The sequence below is a fragment of the Pseudophryne corroboree genome, chromosome 10 (genome assembly GCF_028390025.1).
Source record: "Pseudophryne corroboree isolate aPseCor3 chromosome 10, aPseCor3.hap2, whole genome shotgun sequence".
Taxonomy (NCBI): Eukaryota; Metazoa; Chordata; class Amphibia; order Anura; family Myobatrachidae; genus Pseudophryne; species Pseudophryne corroboree.
The window spans coordinates 29,673,058-29,697,082 of NC_086453.1; the positions used below are offsets into that span (position 1 = coordinate 29,673,058).

Sequence of the window (24,025 nt, forward strand, 5' to 3'; positions counted from 1 at the left end):
ACCCTACTATAGGAGTGCATATTTAAATAATTTGTTTTTCCTGCTGTGTTAGCAGGCACACCACCTGTTGGCTATTCAAAAGTCACAGGATTTTTCAAACAAAAAAATATATATTCTCTCTGGGTGATATATTTTTTGCCCACTCCACCTGTTGGCTATTTAAAAGTCACAGGATTTTTCAAACAAAAAATGTATATTTTCTCTTGGTGATATAAAATATATATTTTCTCTGGGTGATATTTTTTGCCCACATTTGATTAAACATCTCTGCATTAGCCCAATTTTTGTACTGCCTGCTCACAGGCTCATAAGGTAAAATCCACATAAAATTTCTGTCTCAGTTGGGTTAAACCCTCACGCTTTAGCTAATAACTTATTATACCTCAGGAACCACTGTTGCTATCCATATATCTCATGCTCCTAGAGAGGGAGCATTTCATATCTGTTCATATCTTTTGCGTATGCATATTAAGCATTAATATCTCTGCATGCTTCAGCCAGTCATATTGTATATCACAGGAAACTCTGTTGCGATTCATACCTTTTTGTCTGATCCTCCACTCAACTCTCCTGTTTATGCATAGTTAGCGACTAATACCTTGTTATATACCTATGATTACAGGGATTGTTATTGTGGGATTTATATCATTTGGTTCCACCAGTGGCCTGCGTCAAACAGTGCTTCAAAGGCAACTCTAGGGTATTGTCCCCTTGACGACCTGTCACCAAGGAGACAGTTAACAATCTATACTTTGCCACTGTCAGAAGTGACCACTCAGATGTTTTTCTAGTTCTTTGCTAGTATGTGTTAAACATACGTAATCCAGTACCCAGCATATTAGCACCAAACATATGAATATATAAATGTGTCATTGCATGGACATCATGTTTACATTTTTCGGTATTTCCCTCCCTTTTGTGATATCTGCATGATACCGTTCACCATCACCAAGATTTAATTGAAATCAAACAGGTGACCGTAAGGAAATCAAGAACTTCAAATATTTGTCCTTTATGACTTTGTAACTCTTTTACTACGTTCCCACTTTCCTTCTTTCTGTGAACTCTCATCCATGATTCAGGCGGACCAGTCCCCTAGGGTACACGTCCCGCCAGTCTAACGTGGACAGCAGATTCACACCTAATTATCTATCGTTATTCAATCAATCATCCTACAATCTCATCACATTTTCTCCCGAGAAGGAATCTATCCTTCCGTTTCGGTGCACTCTCATTGGCGATGTAGGGCAAGTTCTCTCTACGACCATACCCCTCCGTTCACGCCCAATCTCGTCCGATCTTGGAAGCTAAACGGAGGTGGGCTGGGTCAGTACCTAGACGGGTGACTACTAGGGAATACCCGGTGAAGTAGGAAGATCCACCTATGGTAATAACGCCAACAGCAGTATCACTACTTTACTTATTCCAACTACTTTCCTAATCTTCTAATGATTTACCTATCAAAGATAGTGGCAAACTACTAGAAATCATTTCACAGTGTGTGGGCTCTCTCACCCACTAATCCAACCCTAATCAGGGCCGCATTAATACAAACAAAGTTTGTACAGATCTTTGGCAGACGGAGGCAGTTTGTGATGTAGCTACCTTCCATTATGCAATTATCCAGGTATAATTAAGATCTGAACATTTCACACATTATTTTGTAACATATAATGGTGTTCCTTTCAGACACATTTTCCATTATATAAACATGGTTATTCATGCAGAATATATCCCGTTTTGAGTTTTTAAATAGGGAGTAGAGTACAAGCCTTAGACGTCAATATCAAGCTCTAGGCTTATTTCTCATGTGATCATTATTTAAAATAATAACAAGAGTGCGCCCAAACTAGAGTCATACTTTTTCTCTTTGTATATACAATTTTACTTGAGTCGACATGCAATATGAAATTCCCTATCTTTAAAATAGTGTATAGTTTACCAAATTAAACAAAAAAGTAGCTTCCTCTTAAACCTTAACTCCCAAAATCCCAAAACTGGACCTAAAATTAACAAACGAACCTCCTACTCTTAACTCTTTCACGACCCTGTGTTATAACTTTACAAAAATACATCAAAGCAGCTCAAAACTGACACTAAGAAAGTTTATTATTTTTTATGTGTAGCCCCTTAAACACCATGTAAGCCCTCCCTGGAGAAAAATCTGTAATGTCATCGATAATAGCCCAATTGGGGTTGGGGGGTGCCGCAGGGGCCACTAGGCTGCAGGACTAATAAGTAAATCTTAATATTTGGAATAGAGGGCATTCACCTCTTCAAATATAATTCCATAGAAGGTAATTTATTCCTCACAAATGTGTCTTGTGGCCAAGTACATATCAACTTTTTGATTCCAGAAGAATGTTTCTCGAGACAGGCATTTCAGTCACGTGCATAAAATCCTGTTAGTACTGGACAGTAGTAGTAATAATGCATCAATTTCAAGTACAGGAATGGAGTACAGAAGCATCGGTGTATCCAGGGCCGGATTAAGGTCCACATATAACTCAGGCTAATTGAATTATTTTAAAACATCAATCATGTCTTTTATTTAAATTAGAAAATGTCTTAACTATGCACACAATAAGAACTTATGCAGTTCTGTGTAGGGTTGTGGTTTATATAATGGGGAAAGGGAACGGGATAGTGAGGGATGGAGACACTCAGGTTGGTGGCGTCCCACCTCTGTAGTGTCTATAGTTCTGTTAGAGTGTTCAGAGCCTATGGTCAGTGTTGTTGTTAAGTCCGACTGGAAGAGATTCAAAAGTAAAACAAAAACAAAAATAGGGGTACCCCCGGAGGGTCGGTGCGGCAAGGGATCCTACTGGTTGCTATTCGTCAGGTAGTGAGGGCTCCGGACATACCGTCCACCCCTGTGCTCTGACAGTTCACTGTGTCGCTCTTCTGAGCGCACCGTGGATGTCTATGCGAATGGGGAAGCGGTCACCGTCTTGGAGAGGGAGGAAGACAACTGCTTCTAGCCCTAATGGGCTGTCTGCTGTGCCTTCTCCTCTCCTACAGAGTCCCTTACCTTATCCTCGTAGCTCCGTCCTGTATCCTCTTGCCGGCGGCCTGCTCCGTTATCCTTCAGCGTCGCTGTCCTCCTCTTGCTTCCGGGTTTGTTCAGGTCACGTGTTTAGGTCACGTGACCGCGGCGTTCTCCTTCAGTGAGGCGGCTGTTCTTCCTCGTCTGTCTTTGTTCCTCTCTCTCTTAAGGCTCTGTTGAAGTTGAATGTAATGGCTGGAGTATTCTGCAAATAGTTTGGTGGTGTGTTTCCAACGCGTATCGGCCCGTTGTGGCCTTCGTCAGGGAATCTAATTCAGCCATGTTTGAAGTGGGCTATTTAGCCCATTTCCAGAAAGAATGTCTCTGTCTCATTGGTCCTCTGTGTAATTAGAGGCGGGGTGGGGGGCGGATTAAAGATGGGAATGGAGTTAAGTATGGGGGTTTGGAAGAGACAAATAGTAGGTAGATAAGTAGGTAGATAAATAAATGAAAAAATAGAATAGACATAATTAAATAAATAAATAAAGAGTTGCGCAATGATATTAGTTTTCTAGCACTGTGTGGGGGATGAAATGTGACAGTCTTACAATATTAAATGGATGCCAGTTTTTAAGGGAACATCCAAAAAAAGAAGTTGTAAATAAATAAAGGTGTGATGTCTTGATAATAAAACAGATGAAGCCGATAATAAAACTGATGAAGCTGATAATATGTTTCTGCATAATATTTTCATGTATGCGCACCTTCTGTTTAACGCATGTATTCATGTTTGCATGTATACCTTTAGTATTGTGGCGAGGGGTTATGACTTAACATAATACAGTTGTTTGGTGTTGATATAATATCAGTGGTGAAATAGGGAATACTCTCAAGAATTTGGCCACTGTCTCATGGTTTGACTCCCATAATCACTGATCTTACTTCGTTATCTATATTCAGCCCATATGGTTTCAGGGTTTTGAGTGTGAATATCCATTTGAGTTCTTCTTTGTTTACTTTCTTAATGAAGTCTCCTCCCCGCCAATTGTGTTGTAACATTTTTATCCCTAGGATTCTCATCCCTGCTGGATCTTGCTTGTGCCTTTCTCTAAAATGGTCCGAGAGACTGTGTGTCTCTAAACCCTTTCTTATATTTCTTATGTGTTCAGATATTCTAGTCTTGAGGGGTCTCACTGTTCTCCCTACATATTGTAAATGGCAGGGGCATTCTATTAGGCAGATGACCCCCTTGGTATGACATGTAATGTGTTCCTGAATAGTAAAGGATTCCTGTGTATTGTTTGACTGAAAGTTATGTGTACTCTTTGTTGTGGTGTGGATGGACTTGCAGTATTGGCAACAGTTGCAATGAAAAAAGCCCTTGTTCAATTTGTTCCCTGTTAAGGTGGTTTGTATTGTCCCTTTTCTTTCTAAATGGCTGTGTGTCACCCTGGATTTTAGGTCTGGTGCCTTTCTGTATATCACCTTTGGTTGTCTGGGTAATATGGTCCCTAGTTGTTCATCTTCTAAAAGGATGTGCCAGTGATCACGTATGATCTTTTCTACGTTTTTGTTCTTACAGCTGTATTGGGTTTGGAAAGTGATTTTCCAGTCTTTTTGGTCTCTTGTCTGTCCTTCTTTATTTTTGTATGTTAAAAGTGTTTTTCTCTCTATCTCTGCAGTCTCTTTTAAGTCCTTGTCTAAGGACTCTTCTTTGTATCCCCTATCCATAAATTGTCTTTTCATTTGGTTTGCTTGGATATGGTAATCTTCTATTCTAGTGCAATTTCTTCTAACTCTTTTGAATTGGCCTGACGGTACATTTTTTAACCAGTTGGGATGATGTCCACTGGTTGTGAGGATATAGCTGTTGACATCCACACTTTTCTGATATATTTTTGTGCAGATGTTCGTCTCCTCTGTAAAGATGGTTATGTCCAAAAAGTTAACAGTGGTTTTACTGTAGTTGGTAGTGAATACTAGGTTACACTTGTTCGAGTTGATATGTTCAAGGAAACTTAGGAGTTGATCTTCAGTCCCTTTCCATATGAAAATTACGTCATCTATATAGCGACGCCAGAGGACCAGGTTCGCCCCAAAGTCATGCCCTTCCCAAATATGGGTGTCTTCCCATCTACTCATGAATAAATTAGCATAACTTGGGGCGAACCTAGTCCCCATAGCGGTGCCGGTGGTTTGTCTGTAATATGAATCCTGAAACCAAAAGTAATTGTGCTGTAAAATGAAATTCACACAGTCTAGAATGAAATTTGTTTGTGTTGTTGTCATTGTTTGGTCCTGATTCAAAAAATAACGTAGTGATTCTAGCCCTTGCGATTGATCTATGATTGTATATAATAAAGTCACGTCACTAGTACATATCCAATATTCCTCTGACCATGTGATGTCATCAAGTGTTTTTATAATGTCAGTTGTATCCCTAATGTATGATCTTTGAGTCTGTACATAGGGTTGCAAAAAGCTGTCGATGTATTGGGACAAGTTTGCTGTTAGTGATCCTATCCCTGATATGATTGGACGTCCCGGTGGGTTTGTCCGGTCTTTGTGTATCTTTGGCAGATAATAAAAGACTGGTGTGATGGGATGTGTATTGTCTAGAAAGGAATGTTCTTTCTTGGTTAGGATGCCTTGTCCTAGGCCTTGCTTGAGTAGATGTTCTAATGTCTTTTTGTATTTTAAGGTTGGGTCTTGCTTCAGGATTTCATATGTGTTTGGGTCATCTAATATTCTCAGTGATTCTTTTACATAATCGCTCTTTTCTAGGATTACAATCCCCCCTCCCTTATCTGCCGGTTTTACCACTATGTCCTTGTTCTCTATTAGGTCTTTCAGTGCCTCCTTTTCTTTTAAGCTAAGATTTAATTTTTTTGGTTTGTCATCTAGTTTTTCTAGATCTCTCGTGACTAGTTGTTCGAATGTACCTATTAATTGTCCTCTCATGTGTTGCGGATAAAATGTAGAAGTTGGTCTAAGATCTGAGTGTTTAAAATTGTCTACATTGTGTTTATGCTCTACTTCCCTCACGTTGTTGCTGTAATATTTTGCCAGTGTGAGTTTGCGGGTAAATCTATGTAGGTCTAGATATGTCTCAAATTTGTTTAATTTCTTTGTGGGTGCAAATTTCATGCCTTTGTTTAGTAATGACACATGTTCTGATTTTAGGACTGTATTGCTGAGATTGAAGATCCCTGTATGATCTACTTCTGTGGGTGGTGTCGTTTTTGTCTGCCTTCCTCCTCTCCCTCTCCCTCCTCGTCTAACTCGTCTAGCTTTCGTTTGTTTGGTGTTTTTGATGTCTGGTTGCAGGTTCTCAGTCCTGCTACCTCCTCTAAAAAAAAACCCTACACATGATGTCTGTTTTTCTCCTAGGTCTAGGGACAAGGTGGCTTCCTCTAGATTGGCGGAGACCTGGAACCCTTCCTCAAGTGAAATGCAGGCTAAATTTTCATATGCAAACTCCTCATTAATACTGTAGGTTGAGAAACTAGTGTCTCGTGTTGTGTCACAGTCGTCTATGGAACCTCCTGTCTTGGGCTCTATTCTCTCGTTAGTCCCCCTTCTTTCCTTTTTTTTCTTTTTTTCCTTTGCTATGTAGTCTTGTCATGTATTACTGATATGTTAAGTTTTGTTTTTTTATATATGGGGTTGTTGTTTTTCTCCAAAAGATATGGAGTGTCTCTTATTAGTGTCTTATTGGTTGATCTCAGTTCCTTTGTCGTCGTCAGGGTCTACTTCCTGTCTGTCCTATGGTTCCTTTCTTTCCCTATCTTGTCCCTCAATATTTTGGATTTTTTTGGTCGCTACAATTTCTTCCTCAATCTTCTGCAGCCTATTTTGTGAGATGTTTTCTAATTGTTGAAACTCTCTATCTTCTTTGTAAACCTCCAATGATGTGTGTAACGTCCTTATTTCTGTCTCCAAGGATTTCAGTTCATGTTCATGAGTCTCCAAGATTACCTTTATTAGGTTTCTGGAGCAGTCATGTAGAACTGAGTAAATACTCTTATACACGAGCGCTGGATATCCTTCCTTCTAAGCTATATATATCCACCTCTGCATAGCGACCAAAAAATCCAAAATATTGAGGGACAAGATAGGGAAAGAAAGGAACCATAGGACAGACAGGAAGAAGACCCTGACGGCGACAAAGGAACTGAGATCAACCAATAAGACACTAATAAGAGACACTCCATATCTTTTGGAGAAAAACAACAACCCCATATATAAAAAACTAAACTTAACATATCAGCAATACATGACAAGACTACATAGCAAAGGAAAAAAAGAAAAAAAGGAAAGAAGGGGGGCTAACGAGAGAATAGAGCCCAAGACAGGAGGTTCCATAGACGACTGTGACACAACACGAGACACTAGTTTCTTAACCTACAGTATTAATGAGGAGTTTGCATATGAAAATTTAGCCCGAATTTCACTTGAGGAAGGGTTCCAGGTCTCCGCCAATCTAGAGGAAGCCACCTTGTCCCTAGACCTAGGAAAAAAACAGACATCATGTGTAGGGTTTTTTTTAGAGGAGGTAGCAGGACTGAGAACCTGCAACCAGACATCGAAAACACCAAACAAACGAAAGCTAGACGAGTTAGACGAGGAGGGAGAGGGAGAGGAGGAAGGCAGACAAAAACGACACCACCCACAGAAGTAGATCATACAGGGATCTTCAATCTCAGCAATACAGTCCTAAAATCAGAACATGTGTCATTACTAAACAAAGGCATGAAATTTGCACCCACAAAGAAATTAAACAAATTTGAGACATATCTAGACCTACATAGATTTACCCGCAAACTCACACTGGCAAAATATTACAACACTCAGATCTTAGACCAACTTCTACATTTTATCCGCAACACATGAGAGGACAATTAATAGGTACATTCGAACAACTAGTCACGAGAGATCTAGAAAAACTAGATGACAAACCAAAAAAATTTAATCTTAGCTTAAAAGAAAAGGAGGCACTGAAAGACCTAATAGAGAACAAGGACATAGTGGTAAAACCGGCAGATAAGGGAGGGGGGATTGTAATCCTAGAAAAGAGCGATTATGTAAAAGAATCACTGAGAATATTAGATGACCCAAACACATATGAAATCCTGAAGCAAGACCCAACCTTAAAATACAAAAAGACATTAGAACATCTACTCAAGCAAGGCCTAGGACAAGGCATCCTAACCAAGAAAGAACATTCCTTTCTAGACAATACACATCCCATCACACCAGTCTTTTATTATCTGCCAAAGATACACAAAGACCGGACAAACCCACCGGGACGTCCAATCATATCAGGGATAGGATCACTAACAGCAAACTTGTCCCAATACATCGACAGCTTTTTGCAACCCTATGTACAGACTCAAAGATCATACATTAGGGATACAACTGACATTATAAAAACACTTGATGACATCACATGGTCAGAGGAATATTGGATATGTACTAGTGACGTGACTTCATTATATACAATCATAGATCAATCGCAAGGGCTAGAATCACTACGTTATTTTTTGAATCAGGACCAAACAATGACAACAACACAAACAAATTTCATTCTAGACTGTGTGAATTTCATTTTACAGCACAATTACTTTTGGTTTCAGGATTCATATTACAGACAAACTACCGGAACCGCTATGGGGACTAGGTTTGCCCCAAGTTATGCTAATTTATTCATGAGTAGGTGGGAAGACACCCATATTTGGGAAGGGAATGACTTTGGGGCGAACCTGGTCCTCTGGCGTCGCTATATAGATGACGTAATTTTCATATGGAAAGGGACTGAAGATCAACTCCTAAGTTTCCTTGAACATATCAACTCGAACAAGAGTAACCTAGTATTCACTACCAACTACAGTAAAACCACTGTTAACTTTTTGGACATAACCATCTTTACAGAGGAGACGAACATCTGCACAAAAATATATCAGAAAAGTGTGGATGTCAACAGCTATATCCTCACAACCAGTGGACATCATCCCAACTGGTTAAAAAATGTACTGTCAGGCCAATTCAAAAGAGTTAGAAGAAATTGCACTAGAATAGAAGATTACCATATCCAAGCAAACCAAATGAAAAGACAATTTATGGATAGGGGATACAAAGAAGAGTCCTTAGACAAGGACTTAAAAGAGACTGCAGAGATAGAGAGAAAAACACTTTTAACATACAAAAATAAAGAAGGACAGACAAGAGACCAAAAAGACTGGAAAATCACTTTCCAAACCCAATACAGCTGTAAGAACAAAAACGTAGAAAAGATCATACGTGATCACTGGCACATCCTTTTAGAAGATGAACAACTAGGGACCATATTACCCAGACAACCAAAGGTGATATACAGAAAGGCACCAGACCTAAAATCCAGGGTGACACACAGCCATTTAGAAAGAAAAGGGACAATACAAACCACCTTAACAGGGAACAAATTGAACAAGGGCTTTTTTCATTGCAACTGTTGCCAATACTGCAAGTCCATCCACACCACAACAAAGAGTACACATAACTTTCAGTCAAACAATACACAGGAATCCTTTACTATTCAGGAACACGTTACATGTCATACCAAGGGGGTCATCTACCTAATAGAATGCCCCTGCCATTTACAATATGTAGGGAGAACAGTGAGACCCCTCAAGACTAGAATATCTGAACACATAAGAAATATAAGAAAGGGTTTAGAGACACACAGTCTCTCGGACCATTTTAGAGAAAGGCACAAGCAAGATCCAGCAGGGATGAGAATCCTAGGGATAAAAATGTTACAACACAATTGGCGGGGAGGAGACTTCATTAAGAAAGTAAACAAAGAAGAACTCAAATGGATATTCACACTCAAAACCCTGAAACCATATGGGCTGAATATAGATAACGAAGTAAGATCAGTGATTATGGGAGTCAAACCATGAGACAGTGGCCAAATTCTTGAGAGTATTCCCTATTTCACCACTGATATTATATCAACACCAAACAACTGTATTATGTTAAGTCATAACCCCTCGCCACAATACTAAAGGTATACATGCAAACATGAATACATGCGTTAAACAGAAGGTGCGCATACATGGAAATATTATGCAGAAACATATTATCAGCTTCATCAGTTTTATTATCGGCTTCATCTGTTTTATTATCAAGACATCACACCTTTATTTATTTACAACTTCTTTTTTTGGATGCTCCCTTAAAAACTGGCATCCATTTAATATTGTAAGACTGTCACATTTCATCCCCCACACAGTGCTAGAAAACTAATATCATTGCGCAACTCTTTATTTATTTATTTAATTATGTCTATTCTATTTTTTCATTTATTTATCTACCTACTTATCTACCTACTACTTGTCTCTTCCAAACCCCCATACTTAACTCCATTCCCATCTTTAATCCGCCCCCCACCCCGCCTCTAATTACACAGAGGACCAATGAGACAGAGACATTCTTTCTGGAAATGGGCTAAATAGCCCACTTCAAACATGGCTGAATTAGATTCCCTGACGAAGGCCACAACGGGCCGATACGCGGTGGAAACACACCACCAAACTATTTGCAGAATACTCCAGCCATTAAATTCAACTTCAACAGAGCCTTAAGAGGGAGAGGAACAAAGACAGACGAGGAAGAACAGCCGCCTCACTGAAGGAGAACGCCGCGGTCACGTGACCTAAACACGTGACCGGAACAAACCCGGAAGCAAGAGGAGGACAGCGACGCTGAAGGATAACGGAGCAGGCCGCCGGCAAGAGGATACAGGACGGAGCTACGAGGATAAGGTAAGGGACTCTGTAGGAGAGGAGAAGGCACAGCAGACAGCCCATTAGGGCTAGAAGCAGTTGTCTTCCTCCCTCTCCAAGACGGTGACCGCTTCCCCATTCGCATAGACATCCACGGTGCGCTCAGAAGAGCGACACAGTGAACTGTCAGAGCACAGACGTGGACGGTATGTCCGGAGCCCTCACTACCTGACGAATAGCAACCAGTAGGATCCCTTGCCGCACCGACCCTCCGGGGGTACCCCTATTTTTGTTTTACTTTTGAATCTCTTCCAGTCGGACTTAACAACAACACTGACCATAGGCTCTGAACACTCTAACAGAACTATAGACACTACAGAGGTGGGACGCCACCAACCTGAGTGTCTCCATCCCTCACTATCCCGTTCCCTTTCCCCATTATATAAACCACAACCCTACACAGAACGGCATAAGTTCTTATTATGTGCATAGTTAAGACATTTTCTAATTTAAATAAAAGACATAATTGATGTTTTAAAATAATTCAATTACCCTGAGTGTTATCACTACGACATCCTTTTTTCAGCTAAGAATTGTCTATCTGGCGCACCTAACTCTGCATTTTCCCATATATGTATTGAAGTTTGAGGTACTTCTAAAAACAGGTTGCAGCCTGAGGACAATCCAAATACTCTTATACACGAGCGCTGGATATCCTTCCTTCTAAGCTAAGGTCCACATAGGCCTCGGGCTGAAAATGATCAAGGGCCTATTGTGAGAAGTTGAGGAGGTGTGGCTAATGCTGTGTAGGTGTGGCCAGTGATATATGGGCGTGTACACTCCCTACACTATTAGCCCCATTGTCTCCCAAAATACATAACAGTAGAAAAACAGCTTCACTTTGTGAGGAAACTAAAAATCTAATTTTAATTCTTATCATTTATGGCAACCATGTGACCAGCTTGGCAGTTAATCATGATCATGCTGACATGGTGATGGGCCTATTTTTACCTGGGGCCTGGAGCTGTAGCTCCATCCGCCCCATTGTTAATCTGGCCCTGGGTGCATCCACACCAAAACAGCTGTCGTTCAGGTATGGGAGCTAAAATGCTAATCCTTACCTGTACTTTAAATTGATACGTATGATGTATTATTACTACCACTAAGAAGAGGGCTTTCTGGATGCTACAATAAATCTAAAGGGGCTCCTTTGCGCTCACCACGCTGTCGGTATGCCGGTGGTCGGGCTCCCGGCGCCGGTATGCTGGTCGCCGGGAGCCCGAGCGGCGGCATACCGTACTACACCCGTTCTATATATACTGTATATCAAATATAATTTGTAATTTGTCTATATTATATTATGATGAATGGAATATTTCAAATAAATTGAACTCATTTCCCTAAAGCTATGGAAGCATCTTTTTTTTATACCTAGGGTCTATATACCACACAGAGCAAAACACCTGGAGGCCCTTTCAGGTGCGGTCGCAAAGCTGCTATTGTACGCACATGGGTCGATATTTTCTTACTGCGCATGCGTATGAACCGCAGTGAGTGCCAAGTAGACAGCGTTTGGGGGTGGGAATAGGAGTGGTCAGGTAAACGCAGGCAAGTCATGTCCATTCAGATGGTATTTTCTGGGAGTGCATAAATTAGCAGTTGTGATCTTACTTGCTACTGTCACAGTGTAGGAGCTGGCACTGACCCCCGGAGTAATGAAAAAGGGGGTCAGGGCCGATTGTCCACGCCCCTACCCATGAGGTCACACCCTTACTGAATTACACTTCTAAATTATTTAACAAAATATGGAGCCCTTGGTCAGCCAATCAACACGCCCCCTCCCCTAATGCATTGTAACAGCCAACTGCACACATTGACTTATTTACGTTCCAATCCCAGGGATCTACCACAGGGCTTTCCTTTCTCCTTTCTTTTCTTTGCTCCTATTTTTCTTCTCATCTTTCTTTTTCTTCTATCATGCTGAAGTTTTCTCTTCTAACAGTGTTATTCTTTAAAAATGAATCACGTGTTAGCTTGTTTTTGTATGGACGTGATGTCTAATTTGGTTATCATTTATATTCTAGAGATTTGGCTTATCTTGTTCCTGTTGTTCATGGTACTCAATAAAGTATGTTAAAAAGAAAAGAAATTGAAATTAAATAAAAAATATATAATACTGTATATTCAGTGGATTATAGGAGAGGACAAGTAATTCTGTGGTTGTGGATTCCTATTCTTTAATGTCACACAGAAAAAAAGAGAAAATGCAGGTGCACACACTATACACTTACCCTTTAATATTTACTAACAACACTTACTAAAACAGGGGGCTTTCATCAAGCATAGTGACTGTGGACATGTTAGTTTCCATGTGTGCCAAAGAAAATATTAAACTGCAATATTGTTTATTCTGGCAGGGAAATGTGTCTGACAAAAGTTGTGCTGTGTTGTGTAAAGTAGTATGCAGCATGCAAATAACGAAACATAAACATTTCTGAGTTATTTTGCTAACATAATACTTATTGTAATTTAATCTAAAAAAATAATTAATAATGCCACTCTATGCTTTCAGGAAGACATCTGCTGTGCACTATAGTCTCTCGGACAATCAGACATTATCTAATTGGACTGTATCGCATAAAGACTACAGTTATTTCAACATAATGTTAATATTGTCAATCATTTACTACAGTATTATTTTTGTTTTGGGAACAGTAGGAAACGGATTAGTAATCTGGATCGCTGGATTCAAGATGAAGACAGTCAGTGCTGTGTGGTTTCTTAACCTGGCTGTAGCTGACTTCATATGTTGTGTCTCTATCCCATTTAAAATATTTGCATCTCACTATATTTGTGATTTAGTCGTCACTGTTCTATGGTTTATGACCGTGTGCATTAGTGCCTATATTTTAACCGCCATGAGTATTGACCGCTGTGTCTCCATGATGTGGCCATTTTGGTCCAAAACCTATAGAAAAACCAAATGTGTCTGCAACATTTCAGCAATAGTTTGGGTGGTGAGTATCGTCTTAAACTTCCCTCATATAAATATTACCTATGGTTATTATCATTATCATAAGGAAATGATCATCATCAGATTTGTCACCGTATTTATTGTCCCTTTTTCTGTCATTCTTATGTGTTATTGTGTAATTTGTTTTAAACTTTGAAAAGTTCGAATACCAAGGAGGAAACAACGACCCTATAAGATTATCACTGCCGTCATACTGTGTTTCCTCATCTGTACATTTCCGTTCCACGTTTTTCCACTAGTTGTGAAAGGACCTTATTTTGTATCTGACATAATATTTTATATTTCTGTAGGGTTGATTTACTTTAACAGTTGCTTGAATCCCATCCTCTATGTCTTGATAGGCCAAAATGTTAAAGAGATTTTAAAGCATTAAATATCGTCCAGACTGGAAAGAGCTTTAAATGAATGAATTAACCATGCTTGTAGAGAAAATGACACTGGTTTTAATTAAAGATCCAACATAATGTTGTTTAGGTTTTGATTTACAGTATATATGTGCTGATTAGCTTTAGAAATGTACAGTAAGTTGCTACATGATATTAACATAAAATAAAATCTTTAAAATATTTGTAAAATATTTATGCACAGAATACACATAAACTTCCTCTTGCTTCTGAAAGAGGAGATACAAGAATTTGACCTACTTTGAAGTACAGTATAAGTAGTGTAATACATAGGGCAAGGTTCAATTCTCTGTTTGGATGGCACCCAAACAGAGCTATTCAACTATAGCTCCGTTCAGGCACGATGGCCGCAGGAGCCTGCATTTCAGCTCGCACCTCCTAGGGGTGGCAAGCTAAATGTGCAAAAAGTGACCATTTGAGCACCCAAACTGGACTTTTCATGATCATGCCCAGCACTTTGGTCGAGTTTAGTCACTTAGCGTAGCTAAACCCAACGTCTATAGGTGAGATTAGCGCGATGATGGGACTCAATTGAATATTGCCCCTGCAATCTCCTGTTACTCTAGACAGGAGATCGGGCATGATAGTCAATTCAATTCCACCCATAATCCAAATTCAAATTAGCACAACAGTCATGCCAATTTATATAATTTGGCCTGTATGTTGCATTGTGTAATACATACCTCCCCAAATGGAATCATTATTAAAAGCAACCTCTTATAATATGTTCTGCTGAACTGAGGGTATACAAGCAATTTAATACTTGTTTATTACATGTGAAAATCTATATTAATTAATATTTTCTATAAATGAGAAAGGCAAATGTATGACAAGTTGGTGGGCACCTATTAGACTATAAATACTTTAGTCAGTATGAGCCACTAGCTATAAAAAGAGGAAGAGAGAGACAATAAATGGCTTAGACCAAAGTTGAAGAGTCAAAGTGTTGAAGTCAGGAGCACTGTTGGGACTTGGTTGAGGAGTAGCTAGTGATTTTAGCAGAGGGACCAACTCAGCTTTCCTACCTGAGTGGGAAGTGTGTTACAATGTTACTTGTGGAAAAAACATCGGCAGGACCAGCAGTGCTGTCAAGGCTATGGAGTTTGCAGTGAGGAAACTGAAGCATACATCACCCAGAGAGGTTGTTTCCAAGTGTGGCAGAGCAGCATAGATGGAAGCAGCTGTGGAATAGGCAAGCATAGTCCCTAATCACTAACCAGTGGATTAGGACAGGCGGAAGTGAGTTCAGATCAGCATTGTGAACAGCAGGAGTCCTGAAATAGCAAACATACACCTAAACCAGAACCAACCCCCTGCATGCCTTCCCTAAGGTCAGTATAGCACCAACAGCACAGGTAGAAGATGTTAGAGCAGTCAACCTTAAATTTTAGGACAGAAGATGATAGCTCCTTATACTTAAGGATAGACTGAGTATTTTAGTGTTGACTTTCATCACAATAGAGAAATATTCATAGCAACAGATTGCTACCTGTTGGCTTTATTTCCAGACTTTGCAACTGTATAGCTCTTAATTACATTGGAACTGTCATCCATGAAAACTGTAACACTTATTCAATTGAGTTATCCCTCGCTGCTGGAAAGAGATTTAACATCTATATTAAATTGCAGTAGCAATTCCCCTAATCCAATTAAATATAAAACTAACCACAATTGGAACCATCTGCAAGACCTGCTAGTAGGAAATGAGTTATGTGCACCACCAAGATTAACCCACATTTGTACAGTACATTGAGATACATATTAAGGGGACATTTGTATAATAAAGACATTAAGATATACAGAATTGTTCTTGTTGAAGTCTAAGTATATTAGTTTAAAACTTTGTGTCATTTATTACTGTAATAGTATCTTAAATTCTGTTCAAAGCAAACTAATTCTGGCCATAGAGTTATTGGAAAGTTTAATAATAGAATATAAATCATTTAGTTTTGTAAGACAGTTAATTTGAGTTCTGTATTTGAAACATACCAAATGATATATTGCCTAATTACCAGTTTCACATGCAAGGAGACAAAAATGATGATAATTTTTTGAATTGAAGTGTTCCTAAAAAATAAAAATAACATTTGTGTATTTAAATTTTTGTGTTTCATTTGTCTGAGTTATTCTAAACATATTACTTTTCCAAGCTGTAAAAGTCTTCTTAAGAGCCTAACCAAAGTTGAAATATATTGGATTTAGTTAGTTGGAACACAAAAGCAGACAACAGGGATAGCCTAAAAGAAAATATACTTCATTGTGTAGATAAATAAATAAAGAGAAATTATCCAATTGTATAATTTCTCAAACTTTTCAGGCATCGGCAATTGGAATTTCCATCACCACTTAGATAACTCCAGCTTTTTCCTGTGGAGTTGCCCTGTCCCTTAATGCACCCAGCCAATCCAATCGTATTGAATTGATCACCACCATTACTTTGTGGCACCTAAAGTACGTAGTTCCTAGATGAATCTGTTGGAATCCCAGTTGTTTCTCTTCATCTCCTTTTTCATCCCCTTCTTTATGATGAGCCTTCTCCAATTCCATTAATCGGGTCATGAACATCTCCCAGATCTTTTATCCATCATAGGCTACTGTATACCATGCATTCGGCAGAACCCCTGCATGTGTTGCTTCTGTAGAATATCTCTTTTTCTACCATCTCTCCCAATTCTGGTTCACTCCTTATCCTTCAGTTAGAATTCCCACAGGTTCCTTTAAGGAGACTGGTATTGGCCAACTATTGCCTCTCATCAGTACAGAGCTTGGCCATATTGCATTTGCACCCCTATGCTCCACCCACTCATTGGGTCTTTGTGATCCCACTGTTATGTCACCAAATGTGAGGACACTGAGTATTGGAACCCTAGTTCGCCAAGTGTGCCTAGATCCTTAGGCTTGGCAATCACACAGGTAAGGAAAAGAAACATTTCTAGCAACAACTTCATCTCACAAAAAGTGCATACAAGTGCAATACTATAGTCTAAAAAACCAGTACACATTGTAAAAAAATTAATTAAAATGATTGACAGCCCCCTTAACATCCCGTGCAAAGTTCCCAATCCTCAGAGGCAATTACTGCAGATCTGCCCAGTCTCACCAAGGGGTGTTTTTCCAATGGCACTGTTTACTGCTGCTTTAGGCCTTCCTACTTGCTAACTCCTTTTGGAATTCAATGGGTTTCAATCCAGAGGAACAGCAGCTCTATCCAGTCCATGGCTTTTCAAGTCCTCGCCAGCTGATTTAATCAGAACTGGGAGAGATCAGTCTCTCACTTCCATTCCAGCCAGTACATAGAATGACTCACCCTAAATTAATCCGTCCCCTCTCTACACTCCCTCCTCCCCCCTGCTGCCTGGGGTATATGGAGCCTGTCCATTGGTTGGGATTAATATAACTGATTTTGTCAGATTGGCAGGTCAGCCTTTTACACTGTGGCCGTGGAATGCTTATGTTCACTTCCAGGGGGAGATCTTCCTCCCGTTCTGGTATCTGCTGGGAATCGGCCTGACCGCCGGGCACCATTTAATAATCTGCAGTGCCTCTGGCTAAATTCCGCTAAATCAAACAAAAAGATCACTCCATGGATAAAAAAAATATGAGAGTTGCATGAACTAGGAAACAGAGTTAGTCTGGTAGCCTCAATGAGTTGAACACCCCAATTTTATCAATCTTTTCTCATGGAAACACTAACTTTGCTCTGCTATTATCATTCCTTCCTGGAATAGTGACGTATCTATAATGGGTGCAGTGTGTGCAGTGCACAGGGGCCCCTGGGTTCAGAGGGGGCCCCACAACACACACACTGCATACATTTCTCTTATACTTACCTTTCCGGCGTCCATTGGTGACCGTGTGTTGGCCCCCTCCTCTCCTGTAGCAGGCCGCTGCTAGCGCGCTGAGCACTGTAGACTCTGGCACAGTGCCAAACGCTACAGTGCATTTGCAGGACTCTGAAAAAATGGCACGATGGCCATTTTTTCAGAGTCCTGCGCATACTCTGTAGACTATGGCACTGCCCCAGAGTCTCAGTGCTCAGAGCGGTAACAGCGGCGCTGCCGGCTATGGGAGAGGAGGGGGCCCACACACGGAGCCTGCACATGGGTCCTCTCCTCTCTAGATACGCCTCTGTTCCTGAAGTATTGGAAAACAAAGTACACATAGAAATTCACTACTCTTCTGATTTGCAATTAGAAGGTGCAACATATGTCCTATTAAAAGTTGGAGTTGACATAAATATCTACTTTTCTTTTTTTTGCACAGCAAGTAATGCTCAGAAAATTGCACCATTTGCCACCTTGAATGAACTGCTTTCAGGATGCCAGTGGTCAGAAAACCGATCGTGGCCTCCATGGTGAGAATCCTAACAGGGGCAAAGTAAGCATACTTGCCATTCTCCAACCCCTGACTCTCCCTTCCCGCAGCCTGCACCTAATCCCCCCCCCCCCAGGCTAACCCTCCCCGGTGGTGTCTAAACCTAACCCCTCCTTTCTGCAGCCTGAACCTTACCCTCCTTAACAATTGCAGCCTAACCCTAACCCTATTCAGTGGCCCAGCACTTGTCCGGGAGCCTGATGGTTGGGATACTGGCACCGGTATTGTAATCCTAGTTGGGATCCTGAAGACGGCATTCCAAACAGTGTTGGGATTCTGGCATCAGTATTTTGACTGCTGGGATCCCGACTACAAAGATCCTGACCAGATCTCATTCATACACGGCAATGCAAATCTAGGCTCACTGCTGCAACTACCTTTACTCAGATGCTCTCATCCTCCAATATTCTTCTATGCAAATTATTTTATCTTAATGCACTTCAAAGCAGGGACGTAAAGTGTGTGTGAAGGGGGCACCACACAGAGCGCTGCGGGCTAGCGGGCACTGGTGGTGACACTTTTCAATTATCTGTTTTTATTGCTTTCACTTGCAGCTATTAAAAGCTTTTTGAAGCCCAGCATCTCCTGACCGCCGCTGTCTCCTACCTTGCCCCTTCTGTCGCTAATACCTATACAACATTCATGAACTCAACTTGAGATTTCTTTGATATTCAGTCACACTGTATTTTATTACATTTCAAGATGCTGACATACCTGGGATTCGAACCCATTGCCTGTGGCACTGCAGTCAGACAATCTATTCATTCATCTATCTGCCCTTGCATAGAAAGCTAGAGAATTCTAAGCTTAGGTGAAAAAATGATCAGCATTGCGGCTGAGCAGATCTATGTAGTGTGTGGCCGCAAGAGATTGGATGTGTGGCTGCACACTACATAGATCTGCTCAATTGCAATGCTGATTTTTTTTTCTTACAAAGTACCAGAAGCTTCATATATTTCTCATAGTTTTTATGCAGGATCATATAGCTCAGTGAGTAGGGTGTTAGATTACAATTCAAACGGTTATAGGTTTGAATCCTGGGTATGGCAGTATAATGAAATTGATTATTTAATAAAGGGTATTGTAACTGAATAACAACAAGCATATATATATATATTTATATACTGTATATATAATACTGGCTGAATACCCGTGCTTCGCTACAGAATGTCAGGTATAATCACAAAGAGATGAATAGCACTGGTATTTAAGTAAATTTAATCTGTAGTCTCTGTGTTTTATTTTCTGGCCAACGGGATATACCTAAAGTTAACTGGTTAGTTTATCACAGAAGATCAGCAATTAGGTTTACAACAGGACATACTCCACCCCCTGCTGCCACTCTTTGTCAGGCCGCACCTCTGAGAGGGCCTTTCCCGGATTGATGCTGTCAAAATTCTGGTGCTGAGGAGAATAATCCGCCTCCTTCTCTGCCCCGTCTCACCTCTGATGCTGCCCTGCTCAGTGCTGTAACTGCTGGTGCTGAGGAAAATTATCTGCCTCCTCCTCTGCCCTGTCCCGCCTCTGATGCTGCCCTGCTCAGTGCTGTAACTGCTGGTGCTGAGGAGAATAATCCGCCTCCTTCTCTGCCCCGTCCTGCCTCTGATGCTGCCATGCTCAGTGCTGTACATGCAGGTGCTGAGGAGAATAATCCTCCTCCTTCTCTGCCCCGTCCTGCCTCTGATGCTGCCCTGCTCAGTGCTGTAACTGCTGGTGCTGAGGAGAATAATCCTCCTTCTCTGCCCCGTCCAGCCTCTGATGCTGTCCTGCTCAGTGCTGTAACTGCTGGTGCTGAGGAGAATAATCCGCCTCCTTCTCTGCCCCGTCCCGCCTCTGATGCTGCCCTGCTCAGTGCTGTAACTGCTGGTGCTGAGGAGAATAATCCTCCTTCTCTGCCCCGTCCCGCCTCTGATGCTGCCCTGCTCAGTGCTGTAACTGCTGGCGTTGAGGAGAATAATCCGCCTCCTTCTCTGCCCCGTCCCACCTCTGATGCTGCCGTGCTCAGTGCTGTAACTGCTGGTGCTGAGGAGAATAATCCGCCTCCTTCTCTGCCCCGTCCTGCCTCTGATGCTGCCCTGCTCAGTGCTGTAACTGCTGGCGTTGAGGAGAATAATCCGCCTCCTTCTCTGCCCCGTCCCACCTCTGATGCTGCCGTGCTCAGTGCTGTAACTGCTGGTGCTGAGGAGAATAATCCGCCTCCTTCTCTGATGCTGCCCTGCTCAGTGCTGTAACTGCTGGTGCTGAGGAGAATAATCATCCTCCTTCTCTGCCCCATCCCACCTCTGATGCTGCCCTGCTCAGTGCTGTAACTGCTGGTGCTGAGGAGAATAATCCTCCTTCTCTGCCCCGTCCAGCCTTTGATGCTGTCCTGCTCAGTGCTGTAACTGCTGGTGCTGAGGAGAATAATCCGCCTCCTTCTCTGCCCCGTCCCGCCTCTGATGCTGCCCTGCTCAGTGCTGTAACTGCTGGTGCTGAGGAGAATAATCATCCTCCTTCTCTGCCCCGTCCCGCCTCTGATGCTGCCCTGCTCAGTGCTGTAACTGCTGGCGTTGAGGAGAATAATCCGCCTCCTTCTCTGCCCCGTCCCACCTCTGATGCTGCCGTGCTCAGTGCTGTAACTGCTGGTGCTGAGGAGAATAATCCGCCTCCTTCTCTGATGCTGCCCTGCTCAGTGCTGTAACTGCTGGCGTTGAGGAGAATAATCATCCTCCTTCTCTGCCCCATCCCACCTCTGATGCTGCCCTGCTCAGTGCTGTAACTGCTGGTGCTGAGGAGAATAATCATCCTCCTTCTCTGCCCCATCCCACCTCTGATGCTGCCCTGCTCAGTGCTGTACATGCTGGTGCTGAGGAGAATAAACCGCCTCCTTCTCTGCCCCGTCCCGCCTCTGACGCTGCCCTGCTCAGTGCTGTAACTGCTGGTGCTGAGCAGTGGCGGATTTAGCGGGGGGCGATCAGGGCGAACGCCCCCCCTACATATACCGGCAGCGGGATGGAGGCCGGGTCCCGCTGCGGTATTGGGAACGGGTTGGAGAGCGGTGCAGCGCGGCGGGGACGAGGAGAGAGAGGAGCGTCCTGACGCGCGTACAGTGACCTCTGTTTTGAGCACGCCCCCTCCTTCCTGTACGCGCGTCAGGAAGCTCTCTCTCTGTCTTCGTCCTCCGCCTCGCTGCACCGCTCGGCACCCGTTCCCAATATCGCGGCGGGACCCGGCCTCCATCAATGATTAGGTGTGTGTGTGTGTGTTGTGTGTGTGTGTCCCATTTCTCCCCCCTCCTCTCTTCTCCCGGCATTATGTCCCTGCATTCTGTTGCCTCATTCAGCGTGCTATAATATGCACTTCGGCTCATACAGTGTGCTATAAAGTGAATTTTGGCTCATACAGTGTGCTATAACATTGGCTCATACAGTGTGCTATAACGTTGGCTCAAACAGTGTGCTATAAAGTGAATTTTGGCTCATACAGTGTGCTATAAAGTGAATTTTGGCTCATACAGTGTGCTATAATGTGCACTTCGGCTCATACAGTGTGCTATAACATTGGCTCATACAGTGTGCTATAACATTGGCTCATACAGTGTGCTATAACGTTGGCTCATACAGTGTGCTATAACGTTGGCTCATACAGTGTGCTATAAAGTGAATTTTGGCTCATACAGTGTGCTATAAAGTGAATTTTGGCTCATACAGTGTGCTATAAAGTGAATTTTGGCTCATACAGTGTGCTATAACGTTGGCTCATACAGTGTGCTATAATGTGAATTTCAGCTCATACAGTGTGCTTCAATGTTGAATTTCTTTGTAAGAATATCCTTATGTCTATCCCATGCATGTTTAAATTGCCCTACTGTCTTATCCTCTATTACCCCTGATGGAAGGAATGGCGATTTGCCAGTCTGTATCACCAGTGCGCAGGGTTCTCTCCACTAGCTTGCAACATTTTATTAGTAATAGCAACAATAGGAAATTTTAGAAGCGAACGGGAAGGGCATTACTAAGTGGGAGGGGCTATTATTAGGGGGAGGAGTCATAATTCTTAAACCGGCCCCCCCCCCTAAAAGTTAAGTCTAGATCCGCCACTGGTGCTGAGGAGAATAATCCGCCTCCTTCTCTGCCCCGTCCCACCTCTGATGCTGCCCTGCTCAGTGCTGTACATGCTGGTGCTGAGGAGAATAATCCGCCTCCTTCTCTGCCCCGTCCCTCCTCTGATGCTGCCCTGCTCAGTGCTGTAACTGCTGGTGCTGAGGAGAATAATCTCCATCCTTTTCTGCCCCATCCCGCCTCTGATGCTGCCCTGCTCAGTGCTGTAACCGCTGGTGCTGAGGAGAATAATCATCCTCCTTCTCTGCCCTGTCCCGCCTCTGATGCTGCCCTGCTCAGTGCTGTAACTGCTGGTGCTGAGGAGAATAATCCGCCTCCTTCTCTGCCCCATCCCGCCTCTGATGCTGCCCTGCTCAGTGCTGTAACTGCTGGTGCTGAGGAGAATAATCCGCCTCCTTCTCTGCCCCGTCCCACCTCTGATGCTGCCCTGCTCAGTGCTGTAACTGCTGGTGCTGAGGAGAATAATCCGCCTCCTTCTCTGCCCCGTCCCACCTCTGATGCTGCCCTGTTCAGTGCTGTAACTGCTGGTGCTGAGGAGAATAATCATCCTCCTTCTCTGCCCTGTCCCGTCTCTGATGCTGCCCTGCTCAGTGCTGTACATGCTGGTGCTAAAGAGAATAATCCACCTCCTTCTCTGCCCCATCCCACCTCTGATGCTGCCCTGCTCAGTGCTGTAACTGCTGGTGCTGAGGAGAATAATCATCCTCCTTCTCTGCCCCATCCCACCTCTGATGCTGCCCTGCTCAGTGCTGTACATGCTGGTGCTGAGGAGAATAATCCGTCTCCTTCTCTGCCCCATCCCGCATCTGATGCTGCCCTGCTCAGTGCTGTAAATGCTGGTGCTGAGGAGAATAATCCTCCTCCTTTTCTGCCCTGTCGCTCCTCTGATGCTGCCCTGCTCAGTGCTGTACATGCTGGTGCTGAAGAGAATAATCCGCCTCCTTCTCTGCCCATCCCGCCTCTGCTGCTGCCCTGCTCAGTGCTGTAAATGCTGGTGCTGAGGAGAATAATCTGCCTCCTTCTCTGCTCCATCCCGCCTCTGATACTGCCCTGCTCAGTGCTGTACATGCTGGTGCTGAGGAGAATAATCCACCTCCTTCTCTGCCCTGTCTCTCCTCTGATGCTGCCCTGCTCAGTGCTGTAAATGCTGGGACGACAGTTTAAGCTCCACCTGCTGTAGGTTAAATATGTAAGGTTTGCAGGGATAGGCTGACTCTATTCCAAAGGGCTCTAGGTCTCCTTGCTTACCTTCTTACGCTCCTTAGGGCTCCTCTGTTGAGGGAAAAAGGTAAATATTTTTGCACAACTCTTGAGGTCACTGGGAGAGCTGTTGGAACATGTTACACAGCAGGTAAGTAGTT

General features: G+C 42.6%; 1 pseudogene; it reads left to right on the forward strand.

The window, feature by feature from the left end:
* The first annotated feature begins 1,256 nt into the window (after nt 1–1,256).
* On the forward strand, nt 1,257–1,375 carry LOC134968416 (5S ribosomal RNA; annotated as a pseudogene).
* Nucleotides 1,376–24,025: the final 22,650 nt, after the last annotated feature.